Below are 12905 nucleotides of genomic sequence, written 5' to 3'. Positions count from 1 at the left end.
CCTCCCCTCTTACTCCCCTCTCCCCTCTTCTTACTCCTCACCTCAGTCTCCACCTCCCCTCTAACTCCCCCCCTCTTATTCTCACCCTCCGCTCTTCTTACTCCCCACCCCTTCTTCTTACTCCCCCATCCCCTCTTCTTACTCCCCCTCCCTCTCCTCTTCTTACTCCCCCTCCCTCTCCTTACTCCCCCTCCCTCTCCCCCTCTTCTTATTCCCCCCTCCCCTCTTCTTATTCCCCCACCTCCCCTCTTACTCCCCCCTCCCCTCTTCTTATTCCCCCCTCTTCTTATTCCCCCCTCCCCTCTTCTTATTCCCCCCCACCTCCCCTCTTACTCCCCCCTCCCCTCTTACTCCCCCCTCCCCTCTTCTTATTCCCCCCCTTCTCCCCTCTTCTTATTTCCCCCCCTCCCCTCTTCTTATTCCCCCCTCTCCCCTCTTCTTATTCCCCCCCTCTCCCCTCTTCTTATTCCCCCCCTCTCCACTCTTCTTATTCCCCCCCTCTCCCTTCTTCTTATCCCCCCCTTCCCTCTTCTTACCCCCCTCCCTTCTTCTTACCCCCCCTCCCTTCTTCTTATCCCCTCCCCTGTAGCGTGGCCAAGCTGGTCTCCGGTCCGCGGTCCCGGCTGGAGTGATGGGAAGGTGCACGCTCAGTGTGCACTTCCTGTCAGTCCGGCCGGTTACAGGAAACAGAAACTCCGCGCGGAACAGGAGTTTCTGTTTCCTGTAACCGGCCGGACTGACAGGAAGTGCACACTCAGTGTGCACCTTCCCATCACTCCGTCCGGGACCGCGGACCGGAGACCAGCTCGGCCACGCTACAGGGGAGGGGAGGGAGGAAAAGCTGCTGCATCCGTCTGAGCGCTCTTTACAGAGCGCTCAGGCGGCTGCAGCATTTAAAGGGCCGGCCCGCCGCGGCCGGTCCTAAAAGAATTTCGGGCGGCCTGGGGGGCAATTGCCTCCCTGCCCCCCGGCCCAGCCCGCCCCTGCCTGTCTCTCTACACTTATGATAGCTACAGCTAGCATATCTGCCTTCATCCTCATTTTACGTTCTTCCTCCTGCTTTGTTTCAATCTCCCTGTTCATATACACCTGACTTGCAATTTCCATTAACTGTGATATGGACATTCCTACAAATCCCTTTAACTTTAGCAATTTTCTTTTGATATCACCTTGGGTCTGGCTGACAAATGCTGAGTTGTTCATTCGAGAGTTCTCAGGGGCCTCTGGATTAAAAGGAGTATATAATCTATATGACTCCAGCAATCTCTCATAGAAAGCACTAGGTGACTCGTCGGCTTTCGTAAAGGAATTATGGGTCTTCCAATTAAACAGATCAGTCATGGTGAAAGGGACATAAACAAATACAGGGTCTGCCAACTGTAATTGACCATTAATATCAATGTGTGGTGGACCAGGGGTAAGCTGCAGTGGCATTTGTAAATGTCAACGTTGGAGGGCACCGGTCATTTGTCAGGTTAGGGTGGGACTTAGATAGGGTTGTTTAGTCATAGGTTCCGGTCGGGGAGTGGTGAGGTAGGTGGAAATGGATAAATTAATTTTACTGGTCAGTAACTCGGTTAACAAAATGTTTCGCTAGAAAGGAGAAGATTCATGCCAATCACTCGGCAGCTGAGAGACTGCGGTATTAGATATAGATGGGGGACGTCTGGCACACTGGTGGTGCCGCACGGGGACAGAGTTCTTTCGCTGTCAGCAGAGGAAGACCCCACGGACTTCCTACAGGAGCTCCAACTCCCTCAGCCCGGACTCCCTGGACAGGGGAAAAGCAAGACCCCCAGCTCCACCAGCGACAAAGCAGCACTGGAGAAAGGCTCCGAGGAGACAGGAGCACAGAGAAGGCCACGTCCACAGAACCCTCCATAGGACTGTTAGAACGTTAAAGGACTGGACATACACCTGCCTAATGGGCAAGTTGGGGACATTCGGGCGAACCAGGCTCTTCACAAGCCCCCAAGTATCTATTTTGCCATGTATCCCTGTTTTTACTATACTTCCACCTCTTTTTTTTTTTTTTTTTTTGCTTGTTTCTTAGTTTGTTTCTTCCCAATGTGTTTATTTTGACTTCATTAATCTTGCCAACATGTGATAACGAAGTGTTTCCGTCCACCTCACACGAATCGCTGAAGAGGTCGGCCAATGTAACATGTACTACCATCACGAGAGTCGTTCACATATGGTACCTAGGTGGTTATTTTCACCCCACAAGAGCCAGCAACACGCTCCACTAATGGGATCATGTTACCTACATATGAGAAACTAAAACGTATTATAGAAGTATAGTGTACAACTCCACATGAGGTGCTAACTCGTGCTGTCCACGAGCCTATTTTAACCCCACGAGAGTAGCTAACATGCTCTGCCAACGCACTCACCCTTACTCCACTAGAGCTACGAACAGGCGATATCACTGAGCGTACGTTCACTCCACGAGACACGCTGATGTGACCTGCCAATGTGTACAGTTTGCCTTCCCAAAAACTATTACCAAATGTTCCCAATGTGCTTAACATGACCCCACACGAGGTGCTCCGTTACACCATCAATGTGCTATGCCATTAACGTTACAAAAGCCATTAACGGGAAGTACCACAGTGTCCTTTTTTTTTTAAAACCCACGTGAGCGGCCAGTATGTCTCAACCCCACATAGGCGGCTAGCGTGTTATATCGTATGGCTCGTATTGGGCCCGCCTGAGCTGCTAACATGCTGGACTGAATAGTTAGCTTTAAACTCTCATGAGATATCAGCTTGATATACCAAGCTACACACTTTAAGCCTGAAAGAGCAACTGGCAGGTTACGCCAATTTTCAATAAGCTTAAGCCCTCATCAGCCACTAGCGTGTTATACTATAGTGTACACCTTAAACCCATTGGCGCTACTGGCGTGCAGTACCAACCCGCTAATCTTAACCTTGAGGGCAACTAAAATGTTAGAATGCCATAGCATATTGTACATCTCGAGGCCGTGAGAAAGGCTTGCACAATGTACAGACCTGTGTGCTTATTAACTCCTCAAGAGGTTTGTTTCAGTAAGAGGATGCTAGAGCAATTATCCCAGAATGACTCATGTTAACTATTAACCAATGTTAAAATTGCCTTTTTGCCTTTTATCCTTTTGTACTGGATGATTGTATGTTACCACGAAAAATAGTGGAAACTACTCCACAACAAAAATAAAGAATTAAAAAAAAAAAAAAATGTTTCGGACAGGGCTAGAAGGAGCCTGACCAGTAACCAAAAATGGTAAAAGTGTATTCCAGCGTCCTATACCATTGACCATTTCATCCAGTTGTATTTCAAAACTAATTTACTGTTACTAAAGGCACACAAGGCTCAGTAATTATAGTGTTATGTCAGTGGTTATGGTGTTTTGTAATTGCTGAGAATTATCTGATTCAGTGGACTCAGTTACTGTTATTAAGAATTCTCCTCACAATTTTGACTGCTAATAATAAAACTGAACAATAATAAAAAAACACTAAAATACCCTTCCACCAAAAAGGGCCTCGGGGTACAAAGAACCAGTTGGGGGGGTAGGTAGGCACAGAAATAGGAGGGCTTAAAGCAAGGGGACAGGCATCTGAGAGCCAGGGACAATAGAGCACAGGTGGACATACCAGCTGCACCAGTTCTTGCTAAAGAATTTAGTTGAGGGATGGTCAGATGGGTCAAATTCCATTGGGGATGGACAAACCAGTTTTGGTAACCATCTAGTAACACAAACTGTTTAACATTCAAAATATGGAAACTGGTCATAGAATTCAAGCATAATAGATACAGCCACATGTACACGCTGCACTAGATTTAAATCAAGACAGATTACCACAGAGGCCATTCTCTACTACATAAGGTAGTCAGGTGATTTGGAGCCAATTTAACCCCAAAATCACACACATTATATCCCTTTTTAAAGTTTCTTTGAATCCGACGCACCCATAACAACCGAGCGTCTAATTCAAAGAAACACAACAAACACACCTCCTACAGTCACACTCGTTTCCTTGGCAACAGCACCACGTGGTACAGTTACTAAGCGAAACGCACACAACAAAACACTCAGGGAATTCCCGTACACACACAGCTGTTACACCAGTCACTAAATAACTATTACTGCGCCTCTTGGCGAAACTATACAGTCACCCACGCTATAATTCCCTATATCTGAATTACCCGTCTAAACCATACCCCGGTAACAACGTCTTTATAAACAGTAGTTATAGTACGGTTAGCATTGGTTAGAGTACAATTTAAAGTCACAGTTCAATTAGTAGTGGTTATGGTGTTAAACATACAACATAGATGACAGTTATTAGTAGTTATTTACAGTATCAGTAATTATACATGGTTATGGTACCATGCGCTATAATACAGTTACACACTATTCACACTCTCGATAGACGGCAGAGCTCACGCTATCTAGCAAGATATACACGCTACTACAAAAATCTTTAACACATTTACAATTCCCAACTAATCTATTGGCCAGTACCTTGATGGACTACCTAAAACTATTTACATCCGTTTTGGTTAGCCACGCTGCCCAAGCACCACATATAGCGAACTAGAGGGCGGAATTTACAACAGCACCCTCTTAGTCTATATACTCTATCAAAAATCTAGTGGGTTCCAAATTTACACGCCTTCCCACAAGATAGGTTGAGATCTAGCGGACCGAATTTACACAGACGCCGCTTAGTCTCCCGGTCCCTCCGACCTAGCGAACGAAATATACACCCTAGAACGCTAGTCTAGACAAGACACCGGTGTCCGGCTTGGGCTATTTACACAGAACCCAGCCTGACTCCAAACCAAAATTAAACGGGCTGACTACAGGGCGTTTAATTACGAGCGGTGCGCCTTCGCTCCTTCCCTCTACTGGAGGGGGCAGATTCCATACACAAATAACCCCTTATGGGCCTACCGCACAATCGGTATCCAATACCCCTAGTGGGTCCACCGTCTAAAACAGTGATCGTCTTACCTCCTTGTTCCTGAACCTGAGTTCACACTCATCGACGGGGACACCCCAGCACTTACTACGTAGAGGCCGATGATCTCCTGGACAACAGACCAGTGGCGCCGAGACGAAAGGAGGTCCACGCAGAAGTTCAGGGGTGCAGCCGTAGAGAACATGGGCAAAGATAGACCGTCTCACGCCTCTGCTTCTTAGCCACCGTTAACGATGAGCTTCCCGGCCAATTGCACCAAATGATACCGGAGAAACTGACGGAAGCCAAGCACAGAGAAGTGGACACAGGTTTCTTTTTTTTTTTTTATAATTCTTTATTTTTCATGTGCAAAAAATTTTACATCAAGCGTGCATAGCCACGACAGCATACACAGGCAATTTGCATAATATTTCAAGTCGGGCGGGGCCTGACTAGCGAACAGGGCAGACGTGCTCTGTATCTGCTCCTGTACACCGAGCAAAAAACAGCGAATAATGCAAGCTACACTGCGCTCACCCTTCTACAAGTGGGCCCACTGGACTTGGGAAACCGACCCGAACCCAGGGACATCACACTCGATGCCCGGGGTCAACGGGCATCGCATCTGCAGACTGGGGCCTACAGAGGGAGGTGGCGGAGAAAGGCGGCCGCTTTCCCGCCAGAGGCACACGGCTCACAGTAAGCTGGTAGCACAACCTCCCCCCCCCCCCCCCTATGGACCGGTGGGGGTCATCCCGGTCCCCCCTGGATAACAGGGACAACACATCACAGATGCACAGGAATAAGCCTGTAAAGCAAGGGAGAAACTCGGCGGTAGAAGCTCATAAAATGGCAGAGGTAGCGCGCTCCTTCAACACCCTAAACGAGAAGCCAGTAGGGGAGAGCCGAATAAACAGGGCCTTCCAAATATTATGGGAGAAGCTGGAAGCTCTACTGACCCCAGTGATGGTGCCCGACACCCGAAAGCACACTCAGCTAAGCAGCACCACACGGAAGGCGGCACAGTCGCCACAGGCACCGAATCGCCCAGCGGGACAGAGACTGCAAGCACCTAACAGTCAAAAGGTAACTGGACGCTCTCCTCGCCCAGGCACTGTAGGTGCTACCCCACCAAAGCCCTGCTCCCCCCCCAGGACCAGCAGGGGTTATCCCGGTACAACACGGAAAGGCATCTTAAGTGTGAGAGCCCCAGTGACAAAAATATGGGAGCAGCCGAAAAACAAGCAGCTAAACAAAATGGCCGCCGCTACAGGCTGGGACTTTGATGCTAAACTCAACAACCTGATTACGGCTTTTTGGGACAAACTAAAAATGAGGCACCAACAGGCTCAGACGCAAGGCAAGCTGAAACACTCACCTCAAAAGACACCCTCCCGATCCAGTGGCAAACCCAAGCTGACCAAGGTGCAGAGAACCCGAAAATGGCGGACCACACGTCGCTCACACGCGGCCCACCGGAAAGCAGCCAGGCAACCCTGCGCAAGAAAAGAGACCCGGAGACCACTCAGAGGAGGCCTCAGCGCTTCCATTGCAAGGCGAGATGGCGGAGAGCCCCTAACGGGTCAGAGAAGGGACTACCTGCTCGAGCACATAAAAGGCATCGGGTGACGATTAGCAACTAAAGGGACTCATTATACCGCAGTTTAACACAGTCCCCAATTTTTACACTTGTTCCACATAACCTGAATTATTGCTTCCTAATGCTTTGCATTTCCCTAACTACTCCAGCAGTCTCAAGAACAAGCACAGCCAATATTTAACCTTTTAAGTAACAGTTAAGCTATGATGTGCACATGTTATACTCTCCTCTTGTTCTCACTGCTCTGGTTTACAGCAGGTACTCTACATACTGTGACTTAAGTTAAAATATAATTAACGTGGATTTATATATATAGTTTGTTTATGCTTAGAATAATATATCAGCCTGTACTGACGCTGACCTAACACGTATGACCCTCCTTTTAATCAAGCTTAGTTCCATACAAAATATGAGATATCTAGCATGTTGTGAAGCATTCTATTCCTATAACCTTATGCATTCCTTAATGCCTATCTAATGCGATACCATACTATAATAACTACCTACCCAAGCAATGTTAGCACTCTAAGCAGGACGACCAATGCTTTAACCTCTAGACCTACTCTTATGTTATCTCAGTTAACGTCGTTATATCTATTATTTTTACCTCGTCTGAACAATGCCTAAGTACTAATAATATATAAAATTTGTGCAGATTTTCTAATGCCATGTTTGACACTGTAAGAATCTATTTCGCCTGCGACTGCTGTTGTGGCAACACAGGCTCGTTTGTATCGCTTGCACAAAAAAAAAAATAAAGAATTAAAAAAAATATATTTCAAGTCGTAGTTGTTGTCAAGACAGCACATATTTTTTAAATTAACATGAGGTTAACAGGTCAGTAAACATTGGTGATTAGTAGTTTAGCATGCTAGGTTAAACAAGTTAATAATAAAGCTAGTTACACTGGTGTTTAGACATGTATTGCGTTCCATTAATTAGTAAGACAGCTTTTACGTTTAAATATTGGTTACACGTTGTTAACTGCAGGAATAGGTTATTAGGCCATTAGGCCCACCGCTGATTTGTACAGGTTTAAATTTACATTCAAGGTGTCCCTCCGTCTATGACTGACTAATTAGAGAGTGCATGGGTGGTTACAGAGATTAGCAGTGAAGCTTTATGACAAAAAACTCCTCGAGAGGAGATGTGCCATCATATTAAGAGCGACTATCGCTGATTAAATAATAAACATTCGGTAAGCAGTACTTATGGTACAAGGCATGATGTGAGGTGAAAGTCCGGCAGGAACGAGACATGCCTGCTAGTCCTCAGTCTCCAGCATATTCATCCGATCCCTTTTGGTTGCGAGATGCAGTCCCCGAGAGCCACTGTCTCCTGAGGCGTCTGAGGCATAGCCGTAGTGAGGTACTCGGTGACCGGGTTGTGATGGTGCAGTTGCAGTATGTCAGGCAATCTGCGCTGACCTGCTGGGTAGGGAGCCTCCGTTCTGCTACGGGGTTGTTGCGGCTTGGCTTTGTTACGGGTGTTTGTGGGGCAGGCCCTGCGTCGGTGCTTGCTCCGCCGGTTCCTTCGTTGGTTCCGTTTTGGGGAGCCTCTGGCGGCGTTCATTCCGCGTCCGCCCCTGGGGGCCAAGGGTGCCAAGTGTGCGAATGGTGGGATAGTCTGTTTGGCTGTAGATTTGGCCAGCGTTCTTTCTGCTATCCTGGCCCAAAAGGCGTTAAGGATCTCGTCCAGCTTAGCCATGTTGTCCATTATCAGCACTCCTCCTGTTCCCATGTTTGCTGGCTGGTTTGCGGCGGCCGCCATTTTGGAGGTGGTGACCCCCGATGCATGCGGTCTACGGGACATGAATGTCAGCGGTGTCCCTGTTGCTGGTGCCGGGATGACCCCCACCGGCAGGGGGGGAGGGAGGAAGGTTTGTGGATGGACCTCCGCAGATTGGAAGTCTGCTTTTAGGGAGCCCTGGGGCGGGTGATCGGCCGCTTCACCCGCGGCCCTACTCCTGATCAGGCTTGTGGTCGTTGCGGTAGGCCCCATCCGTGCTGCACAGGTTCCCAGCGTGGTAACGGTGCAAGAGTGGTCTTATTTTGTTCTCCCCTGTGTCCCCAGCTTGGGTGTCGCGTTTTTAGTCGGGTTTGTAGCTCAGGGGCCAGGGTTTTTCAGGCAAAACGGGATTGTAGATGGGAGCTCGTGCTGTGCACGTCTGTGCAGCGCCACAGCCAGGCTCCGCCCCTGGACACAGGTTTCTTCAGGAAGGAAGAGATTCTTTATTCGATTCACCGACCGGGGCTCAGAGGGACTAATGTCACCAAAAAACAGTAAAGTCTGAGCCCAGAACTGACTGTGTAAATGCATGATATAGACATATAGCTCCTCCTATAGTTAACTCTACCCACATATACTCTTTACCCAATCAGCTGAACAAAGCCTAACTTCCCTTACCTGTTAGACCACATGGCTCACCCAGAACAATGGAGGAGGGGAAGTGTTTTCAGTTCCTGCATTCCTGCACTTGCTCAATACACTGTTGATTGTATCTTAGCTATGTGTAACTGACTAACTGATACACCAACATACACATATGCCACGTTGAAATCTCGGCCTACTAAATTTAATTTCTACCGAGCTTCCACCACAGCTCTTTGAGCCAGTTGAGCCTGTACGGTCGTGTAGTGGGTTGGGGTTGACTCCTTTCCGAGGGAGTCGCGGGGGGGGCGAAAGTATAGTTTCCCTAGAGCTTATGTTGTGAGAGTTGACTTCTTTATAACTTATGCAATTTATTATTATTAAATCAGCATCAATTAAAAAGAGCACAAAAGGAAAAACATATACACAATATATAGAAATGTATAAAATATATATGGTACTTTTATTTCAATGACATAAAATAAGACCTGAACATTAATGCAAAGAGTATAAGCTAAAAGAAAAAGTGGAGAGGAAGGGATATTCAAACGGATGCTGCCAATCTCAAGTGTGCACACTATAACACCCAAAACAGAGAAAAAGCCACAAAAAAAAATCTAAGTCAGAACTGAGCTGGATGGATCGGGCTTGGCCTCAAGTAGGTGTATTGTGGTAGAGATGTAATAAGTGTGTTGATTTTAATCTTGTGATCCAAGTTCGTAAGCGGGCATAAGCAGGAGATATATAGCACGAGTTACGAGATAAATATTTCCTCCACCTTTGTGTCTCTCCGGTAAGGCGTGCCAAGAGTGTTATTATTATTATTATTGGTATTTATATAGCGCCAACTAATTTTACAGCGCTTTACAACATTATGAAGGAGGAGGATTTACAATAAATTAGACAATTACACAGTGACACAGGAACAATAAGTAGATAAGGGTGGGGTACAAAAACACAACAGGGCAGCAAGGGTGACAGCCACCAAACAAGGATGAAAAGAAGCAGAACTGGAGGTGAGAAGGGAGTGTGGCCCTTTAAGAGAGCAAGAGACCAATATGGATAAGCATAAATAAGTTACTCTGGGAGTCCATAAGCATTTCTGAACAGATGTGTTTTGAGGGACTTCTTAAACTTTTGAAGGCTAGGGGAGAGTCTGATGTGGTTAGACAGCCAGTTCCAAAGGAAGGGAGCCATAGACAACCCAAGGTATTGCAAATGGTGTATGTCCAGTCTTTTTTAGTAGCCACTTATTTACATACACTGGCAAAATTAAGTGTTTAGATTTGTATGTGTGTGAAAAATGCAAAAAAAAAAATATGAACGCTAATTTTGGCCAGTGTTTGTGACTAAGCGGCAATGAAAAAAGGCTGGCCATACCCCATTTACCTTGTCTGCTTTTGCAAATTGTATACCATCATGGCAGTAATTCTCATTCCTGGGCTAACATACTGTCTGAAAGACAACATAACCAATCAAGCAAATTTCAGTGTGAAAAAACTGAAATACAAGCCTACGTTTGACCCTGTAATGTAACTGTAATACTCGGGAGACTTCGCTGAACACAAATATTTGTGTTTCAAAACAGTAAAACATATCACAACAATTATATCATGAGTGAAAGTGCCATTTGTGTGAGAAAACTGCAAAAACTGGCACGTTCACTCATGATATTGTTGTGATACGTTTTACTGTTTTGAAACACTGATATTTATATTTAGCGAAGTCTTCTGAGTATAACAGTGCCACCCATGTACAGGTTTTATGGTGTCTTGGAAACTTACAGGGTTAGATATAGGGCTTTAGAACTAAATTCTCTGGACTTTCTGCCTGGGTTGCCAGGCAGGTCCCTCAAATAGTAATCAATAAAATTACTAATTTATGTGGGGGCGGAGCCTAGCCATCAAGCAGAGCAGACGTGTAGGTCCGGAGGTCCTGCAAACTAAGCCGATTTCTGGAATTTAACCCATGCCAACCAGAGTTTTAACCTACCGACAGGCATTACTACAACCAGGGGGTTCCAGTGAAACAGCCTGAGGCTCAATAAAAGTCTACTACCTACTGGGGGCTGGAGATCCACTACTGCGGCCGGCTATAAAGAGCTGGGAAGAGGCGGCCGATCTCCCCACTCATTAGCAACTAAACCATCTTGAAACACTCCTACACCCCCTACCTTGAACCGGCAGGGGTCATCCCGGCCCCGCTGGACTACCTAGATCTGCCACCACGGCACCTACCTTCTAAACCAAGCCGGGGCCTAACCACACTCTGCAGGCCTAGCTGACTATACACTCTGAGCACAGTGGACTGACTCAAGATGGCAGTGGCGTCTTGTCCTCAAGATGAAATGCACGTGCAGTCTGAAATGTCTCCTCATAGCTCCGTGGAGCAATTCCTACAGATGCTCTATGAGCATTTTCACCGCTTTTGGGATGCTCTGGAGAACCGCAAAACACTGTTGCCGCCTCAATCACAGGTGAAAGTTCGGAGGGGTGAGAGACGCAGAGCGCAGGAGACTCCTTCGGGCCTAGCTGTAACACAAATGCCCGTATTTCCTGCTACTGACCTACCTGGGCCGAGAGCCACCAAGGGCTTGACCCAGAGACATCTCCCACATCGACGGAGAGACCACCGCCGGCGGCAAACCATTGGGACCCCCCGCCACTCCCAATCCAGGAGGGACTGGGCCCACTAGGGCTACCAGGTTCGTGAACCGAAGTTGTTGGCCTCCATACTGGCCTGGAGCTGGAGGGTGCACTACCTCGCTCCCAACGTGCCGCCACCTCTGAACACTGCCCCACTACATGTGTCACTGGCTCCAACAGGGGCTGGAAGCAGAGGAGTACCTCACAGGTGGGCCGCAACAGGGCTCCCTCTGATGGACTTAGCTGCTCCCTCTGAGCAGTGCCCAGCCAGGGAGTTGGGTAAAGAATATCTGTAGGGAGAACAGCTTGATTACCAGATGCCAACCACTTGCTACCTCAGCGGATGACCTGAATCTAAATATGTGCCCAAGGTTTTAAGGATGCAACCTAGGATTTCATGAACATGTTTAACGTACTTTCTTATTATTATACATTTTTTTGAGCCCTAACCTCAACTATCCTACCTATTTGCCCTCTCATGTCTTACTGTTACTGTTGTCTTACTGTTAGTAATGCAAGTTGCTAGTGTTAACATGGTTCCAGTGGCTACCTCTTAAGCTAGATGCTGATCTTGGCATGCTTTCATGCATTAACCCCTTAAGGACAGAGCTTCAGAAGCTTGTCTTTCACTTAATGACAACGGCATTTTCTGCATTTTTTGCTGTTTGCGTTCAACTGCAATTTGCATTTTACTAATTTATTGCACCGACGCATATTATATACCGTTTTTTAAAGGACAGAAAGGGCTTTAATTTGATGTAACATATATTTACATAAATGCTTATTTATTCTTAAAAAATACAGAAAAATGCAAAAAAAAAGAAAAAATTTGATTTTTTTTTACAGTTTTTGCAATAATAATGTGTGCACAATTAGTGCAGGTTAAGGAAAGTAATTACAAATAAATTCATTTAGTTGTTCTGATTTACAGAATATATCATGTGTCTGGGATTTTAAGTTTTTTGTGGTAGTTACAGGTCACAAAGCACAAGGAGTAAAATAAACTTTTAATGTGGAGCGATTTTAGAATTTGGTATGTTTGTCTTGTAAGCTTAATAGCCATAAAAGAAAACAAAATTGCCACACAAAAGTATATATTTATATAAAGTAGACACCACAGGCTATTTACCTAAGGTTGTTTTGACACTTTCTACGTAGCCATTTTACCGCCAACCTCTGCTAAATATTGGAGTAAAATTTTGGGGGGGTTTTCGCACACAAACTTATAACAAAGAACTTCTCATGTGTATTTTGTAAAGTTGGTGTGTGCTATTCCTGTACAAAGTTTTATTATGTGTTCAGTTACTTCTGCTGAGTACAACGGTACCCCCATTGTATGTC

This window comes from Pelobates fuscus, chromosome 3, assembly GCF_036172605.1.
Source record: "Pelobates fuscus isolate aPelFus1 chromosome 3, aPelFus1.pri, whole genome shotgun sequence".
NCBI classification, from domain to species: Eukaryota; Metazoa; Chordata; class Amphibia; order Anura; family Pelobatidae; genus Pelobates; species Pelobates fuscus.
Note: the sequence above shows the minus strand (reverse complement) of the source record.